This window comes from Montipora foliosa, chromosome 3 (assembly GCF_036669935.1).
Source record: "Montipora foliosa isolate CH-2021 chromosome 3, ASM3666993v2, whole genome shotgun sequence".
NCBI lineage: Eukaryota > Metazoa > Cnidaria > Anthozoa > Scleractinia > Acroporidae > Montipora > Montipora foliosa.
In genome coordinates, this window is record NC_090871.1 from 69595863 (window position 1) to 69603589 (window position 7727).

The window sequence follows — 7727 nt, forward strand, 5'->3', positions numbered from 1 at the left end:
TCTAAAATTGGTATATTTTGGAAAGAAAAAAGGAAGTCACGGAAGCTGGGAAATATTATTTGAAAAATTAATTGCCAAACGAATTTAAGGAAAAATAATAACTTTATAGACTGCAAAACAAGCACTTTATGCCACTTGACAAACTAATTTTTTTTAAGACCAAACCCATTTTCACAAGTGGCTATTGAAATTCAGTAGTACTCCAATGTTGTCTCCACATTGAGGATTCAGGTAGAGGGGTGTCCAGGAATCCTATGACACCGACGTTTTGAAAAAATTCACTAAAAAATGAACCTACTCCATTTTTCATTTAGTGGGGGGAGATACTTTTTGGACATCCAATTTTCAGTCTCTGGATACAAACAAACTCATCACCAATTTGTCTATTTTTTATCATTGTTTTTAGATCTTGCAATTTACTCGCCCACCAATTTTAAGACTACACAAGAACTTAAAGCAGCAACACAGCAGTGGTGAAGGTCTCCAAAAAGTTCACAACCATTTCCAATTGCTGTTCCAAAGACTTAAATTTCTACTAGCAGGGAGGATTTTACTGTAAAAAAAAATTACTACAGCTAGTAACACACTTTCATCACATTGTAGTGGGTTAATGTGACAACAACAAGGACAATCAATCAAGAATAATTATTGATTTTATCTTCCAGCAATAAAAAGGAATTATTATTTTTAATTGCTGGAAGATAAAAAAACAGAAGGAGGATATAAAAGGAGGATATCAAATAATGTATCTTGAAAGATAAGAAAACTTGTTGAAGGGGATTCAGTGCCATCCAACAAAACTTTTCAGAAATTTCAACTTGGCCTAATAAATACTTCCAGTACAATAAATTATTGAACCTCTCTTTGTGGACTCGGGTAGCATCTCAGCTGCTTCAATAAATTTTTAATCCGCCCTTCCATCAGATTTAACTATAAAAAAAACTCATAACTTCATATTTCTGTAGTAATAATTCTTCAAGCATGTTGAACAAGAGCATACTAACCTACATTTGAAAGAGGCATAATCCCACAATGCATTTTTCTGTATAAGACTTTACAGAAATAATTCCTGTTACCTTTCCATATGGACAAAATACTTTAACAAATAATAATATTTTAGATATAACAGGTGTGCTGAATTTTAAGCGATTGCTTTTAATAATACTAATCTTTCCTACCATTCCCAAGGATGAATAAATTAAGTTGAATACAGTAAGTGGTCACTGGTGAAGTAAATAAACAAACTGCCCCAAGGGGACTCCCTTACAAAAATGACAGGAGTTTTTGTTGTACCTTTTTGGGGCAAAATTTGTGCCAGGATTTGTAGTGCTTGCAATGCTATGATCAATATCTGGAGCTGTACATAGCAGAATTTGGTACGCCAGCAAATAAATTCTGAATTATAAAATGCCAGTCATTTGTCACTTTAGAACTGGTTCCTTTGTAGGGGTTAAGATCTCGTTCAGCTATGTCCACTAAACAATACTCTGTTACCTTCAAGGGTTGTTTTAAAAAAATTTCCAAGTACCCTGTCATTTTTATAGGGAAGACCCCTCCTGAGCAAATTGCGTCCTTATGTTTGGGTTCCCATTGATTTAATGATAAAAGCAACATTGTTCTAAAATAATATTTAAATACCATTATAGTCTTTTTAACCTAACTTTTTTGCACAGTTTACTCCCTTGAGCCACCAGCTTCAACTTTGATACTTTTGAGCAGTTATAGTAATGGTGGAGGTTATTTGGTTCAACTAAAGAATAAGAAAATCAAAGTAATAATAGCACTTTATATTATGTTCCACTAAAGAGCTGTACAGCTGAGGTCTGTCAAATTTCCATCTGAGTAACCTGACAGCTCTTACAGTACTTCTCAATGTAAAGAAAAGGAATCTTGTGGACTTGAACAGTCCCAAACAGAAATGCTGTGTATTCCAAATATGGTCACATGAACTCTTCAAGGTTTGCCTGCTTCCAGAACTTCAAATCCATGAATAGTTTGAATATTTTTCCTGGGCTCCTTTAAATTGTGTACACTTTTTAATGGTTTGCCTTTAAACGTAACATTCAGAATCTAATGCAAATACAACTGAGGCTGACAAGACAACAATATCCTTTATTTAAACACAACCAATATTAAAGAATAATACATGCTTGTGGGGTTGTGTGCTAACTATAATCAAGATGCACTACAGGAAATAAAAACTTAAAACTAACTATGTAAGAGACATAGGATATGAAGTAGAAATTAACTACTATCCAGGTTGATTGACAAGTCCTTTGCTCAAAATGGTAGAGCATAAAATTATTTGAAGTCCAGCAGGACCCAAGACGAGAAGTTACGATAAAAGCTTTAAACTTTTTTCTAAAATATTTTACTGCTATCAAACCCAATGAGACCTTATGCATGGGATTGTCACTGTTTCTAGCTGCAGCTCCAAATCACGTAATATATTAATAAATTTTGTCATCTAAGAAAAGAACAACATGTGGGGTGTAACCAAAAACGTCCATGGTAACAATGTAATTCTTCATTTCAGGAACAACTATCCACTGTCAACCATCACATGACTCAAAACAGATTAACTTGATCCAACAACGCACGACAGTCCCCTAAAACCAAATTACATCATTAATGCTTCCACAAAACAATAGTCTAATAAAAAAAATGATTTCTTACACGCAAAGAGTCACGAATCTGAATCTATAGATATCTATATATAGCTCTAGTAATGTACCCACACTTCAGTTCTTCCAAACATTATTTTAACTAAAACATGGATTGTGGCAGGGTCAAAAACGTGTCTTTAACACAAATTAATTGCAAATTATGCTACGCCATACGTGACAAAATATCAAGTCCGCTAAAAAATAAAACAACTTGCACAATTAACACTCAAGTTGACAACAATTAGCATCAGTTTGTTTGTTGACCAAATCAAATTCCTTGCAATTTATGTCACTTCTCTTGTTGTTCAATTCATGTATTCAAGGCCCGCGCATCGAATGTCAAGGTCGATAATTTCAATTCAAGATGCTTGTTTTATAAATCAAGAAGGGAGAGAATAGCTTTTGATCAATTCTATTTTCGAGGGGAACTGCACCAGTAATGGCGGGCAACCCGTTTATTGTCCCAATAGGGAGTTTAAGAAATGACGACTGCTACGGCAACGACAACACCAAAAAACAGTAATATCACCTGTTTTAATATATGAGGCGGGCCAGTCCGGCTAGGCCCCCTTTGCCATCTCGGCTAATGCCTGTTTTTATTTAGTAAAATTTCGGTTCGTTTATATCAGAAGGCGGGCTGGCCCACTTGCCGAGATCCCGGTCTGAGCTACGGAGATCTTGGCAAGCCAGGCTGAAAAATTCTCATATAAACGGTCCAGCCCGGTTTGCTGGGATGAAAAATTCTCATGACGTGTGGGTTGCCTTGAAAACGTAGTCGGATTTGCATAATCACAGGTTTATTCTTGCATCTTTTGTTTTAAAATGCCATTCCGTACTTGCTAGCGCTAAAATGAACCTTTCGTTTTGAACGTCAAAGCAAGAAAATTCACCAGGTACCCCATGCGTGACTTTGACGGTTACAAGACACGTAAACAAATTCCTAAAATTCATCCCGGTAAACCTGGCTGAAATCGTCCATATAAACACTTCATCCCTTTTACCGGGCCAGCCCGTCTAACAGGGCTGGCTTGCCTCTTATAAATTAAACAGGTCCTAAAAGAGGAAGAAATTATCATGCTTCACGTGCGGCACGCATTTTTGTAAGGCATTTCTCTCTCGTACTCATCAAAACAACAACGTGAAATGACCAATTTTCGGGTTTTGACGACAACACGGACAACAAACAGTGAATCTTTTGTTCTTTCTCGTTTTTTCAAATCCGTTCATACGATTCTGGTTATCGAATACTTCGCCTATCTTATACAACATAAACAAGATGGAAACGCCTTGAAACACTTAACACTTAGGATAGCTCAAGCTAATAGTTTGAAGTAACGTTTTCGTCGCCGAAGCCTTCTTGGTTTCTTAAACTCCCTAATATCTCCTGTTGTCAGTTTTTGTAGCCATAATTTTCTGGATTATATTGGTTACTCAAACTGCTTGTTGTAGATGTGCTTCATTTTGCTGATCATTCGCAATTGGGTCTCTGAGCGAGTTACTCTTCACAACTTCGGGAACTGGGTGAAGTTATAGCGACATGCGAGGAACGAGTATTCCTGTGCTTGGGCTGAGTGAAAGATTCGCCTGTAGACCAAGATCCTCGATACTTTCAGCGGCCACTGTCTCGCTCAGATTTACTCGCGTTTAATCATTTTGCCACAGGTGTTCAGTCCCCCTCGAAAATAGAATTGATCAAAAGCTATTCTCTCCCTTCTTGATTTATAAAACAAGCATCTTGAATGTGAAATTATCGAGCTTGACATTCGATGCGCGGGCCTTGAATACATGAATTGCACAACAAGAGAAGTGACATAAATTGCGAGGAATTTGATTTGGTCAACAAACAAATTGATGCTAATTGTTGGCAACTTGATTATAAATGGTGTGACTTGTTTTATTTTTAGCGGACTTAATATTTTGTCACATTCGGCGTAGCATAGCAAATCCATAACTTGGTAACTATTTTAACGGACAAAATAATGAAATTGACGTCGACATGGATCGGTGAGTTGTGACCCTGGGGTTGTGACTGCTAAGAAGTATAACAACTTAAAGATATATTAACAAGAAAAGAGAATATAATTACCTTAAAATCAGCTATTTAAAATATTTGATGCTAGGGTTACGTTCCCCATGACACAGTCACACTCAAAATCAAATTCACATCTGATCGAATCATTGATCATTCATGTTATGTAGAGGTGCCGAACGTAAGGAGTAACGCAGAAAAAAATAACCTTCACGTTGCACAATATTGCCATTTCCCTGCCACAAGCCAATTCACACATGAACGGAAACCTTGGGAATCCTTCTTTCTGCACATTACAGTAACTTTTTCTACCCGATGGCAACTAACTTTCTACATTAAAAATTGCGTAAAAAAACTTACCTGTTTCGCAGCTCTTTTCCCACGAAATAAAATTTTTCAGGAGCAAGTTTTCCGAGGATACTAGTTGGATTGGACTTGTAAACGTTTTACACAACATAGACGTTCTCAAAGAATACATTCCACTTGAAACTGGCGTTCAAACTAGCCTTGATCTCTCTAAAAAGAACGTAAATCAACAAGGTACCGATTCTCAAACGGCAGCCATTCTCCTGTTCCTCTCGAGAGTGCTCTTCTCACGAGAGCCAATGATAATCCCAGAAACGTATCACGTGCCATATTGCGCCACTCATTGCCCGATTTCATACGTTGGGAATCTGGAACCTAGTTGGGTTGTTTGCCGGACGGAAGTGGCGCGCCGGTGGCGCCAATACTGAATTTTATTCTCGAAATGGCGGACAGAAGTAGCAAGAAAACATCAGGGTGGCACTGGAACTGTGCGAGTGCACTGTGCAAAAATAACTTCCGTACTCAAGGGGTCACGTATTTTACGTTACCATCTGATCCTGAACTTCAAAAGGGCTACGCGAAAGTTTTCATGAACGAGAATGTAAACTGGCGGAAACATGTAATTTGCAGTGCCCACTGGAGCAAAGGAAGAAAATCCAAAAACCAATTGCCAGACGTAGTTTGTACTCAGGAGTATGCTGAAAAAATAGCAGAGGAATACTCCAAAAAACCGAGTATCGAGCTGAAACGAAAACTTGAGTGTGCAAGGAGAGTGTTATCATCTATAAACGCAGCATCTAAAAATAATTTTACTCCCAGAAAAGCCCCAGCGAGTAGGACACCGCTTCCTTCACGTCCTGCTAGAAAAAGACGAATGTTACCCGAGAAACTGGAAGCAGAAAATGCCAACTTTAAATGTCAAGTTGAAAGATTAACAAAAGAACTCGACGAGAAAAGGAGGTGTATCGACAATTTGCAACAAGACCTTACAAAACTTCAAACAGAACTGAGTGCTAATGCACAATATTATCGACAAAAGTTAACTGCAAAGACAACGGCAATGGAATTGAAAGAGTTTACTTATGAAACCCTTAAAAAACTCCCCCCAAAAATATTTTATATGACTGGATTAACAATAACTGAATTTGATTGTCTGTTTGAATGTGTGCAACCTTTCATAGGTGCAATGATTTATCCAGATTGCAAAGAAAGTGAAAGCACATCACATCTAAGGAAGCTAGACAAAAAAACAGAACTAGTATGCTTTTTATCAATGTGCAGACATGCCTTACATCTTGGAGTAATGGCATGGATGACGGATACCAGCTCATCAACAATGTCAAGGATATTTGTTGGTTGGTGTGTGTTTCTAAGCAGTGTCTTTGAGGCTATTGATATGACCCCACTGCCTGGCTTTGTGGACAAATTTATGCCAAAACAATTTGTTGAGGCAGGATATTATGATACTGCACTCATTGGTGATGCAACAGAAGTTTGGATTTCCCAGTCTGAGAATTATGATTTGAACAATATCACATTCTCTAGTTACAAGAACCATACAACAGGAAAGATATGTGTATGGACAGTGCCTTGTGGGTTTCTACTCCATTGTACTTAGGCATGTCCCCGTAGTATAAGTGACTCAGATATAACTGACCAGTCAAGAGTACTAGATTCTGTTCCAAGAGGCAAAACTGTCATGACTGACAAGGGGTTTAATATAACAGACTCTTGTCATCAGAGGGGTCTCCTGCACAACAGGCCCCCCATGAACTTTAACTCCCAGTTTGATGAGACCGAAGTTGTTAAAAATTTTGACATTGCAACTCTTAGAATTTATATTGAAAATTACATTGGCAGGGTTAGAGACTGGCAAATACTCAATAGGTGCTGGCCAAGTGGTAGAATTGATTTATTGGGTTATTGTTTTCAGATATTTGCCCACATTGTAAACATGCTAAAAAAACCAATTGGGCCAAAGGAATGAGTAACAGTTGTGTGAAGTCTGATGCAAAATTGTCTTCAAACATTACCTCTAAATTATAACACTTTAAAAGCTTTTAAAATGTTCTCAGAAAGACAGTTCAGCAATAACTGATGTTGTAGTTACAGTTATCTCTTTTCATCGATTCACTGATTTGCTTAATTAAACACAACTTTCTTTACCTGTTTTGCCATACTGTTTACCCATGACCTAAAATTGCGCAGTGTGTCAAAGGTAGGTATACTTCCTAAAAGCTGCTTTCCCAGCTTAGCAAGAAGGTAAGTATTCTCTTCATAATGCCATTCAGTCACAACCTCATGCTTAAGAATATGATCTGCAATTTCTTTCATAACATCAATCAACAGATCATTTCTTTTGATGAAAAAACAATTAGAGATTTTTTTTTCTGGTAGGTAAGACTGTAAGAATGTGATCTGTCCCCCCGTACAACACATTTGGAAATTTCCCTGAATGACATGTGAGCCAGTGACTTTCTCCAATGGTGTGTCAGCATTCTCTGCCCTTGTCTTTACTTCAACCAGAAATGCTTCTGTAATGCCATCTGGGCTAGCTCCATAATTAGGATCATTAGGATGTCGAAAAAATCCACAGCTTGACACAGGAGCACCTTCATATAGGAGAAAATAATGCAACAAATATTAATATTAAGTTGGGTATTCAGAAGTTTACTCTGGATACATTGGTGAATATGGTTCCCTTCCGGGCAAGGAGACATTATAGT

At 37.5% G+C, this 7727-nt stretch overlaps 1 pseudogene; it reads left to right on the top strand.

Moving 5' to 3' along the window:
* The first annotated feature begins 5443 nt into the window (after window positions 1-5443).
* On the top strand, window positions 5444-6988 carry LOC137996289 (uncharacterized; annotated as a pseudogene).
* Window positions 6989-7727: the final 739 nt, after the last annotated feature.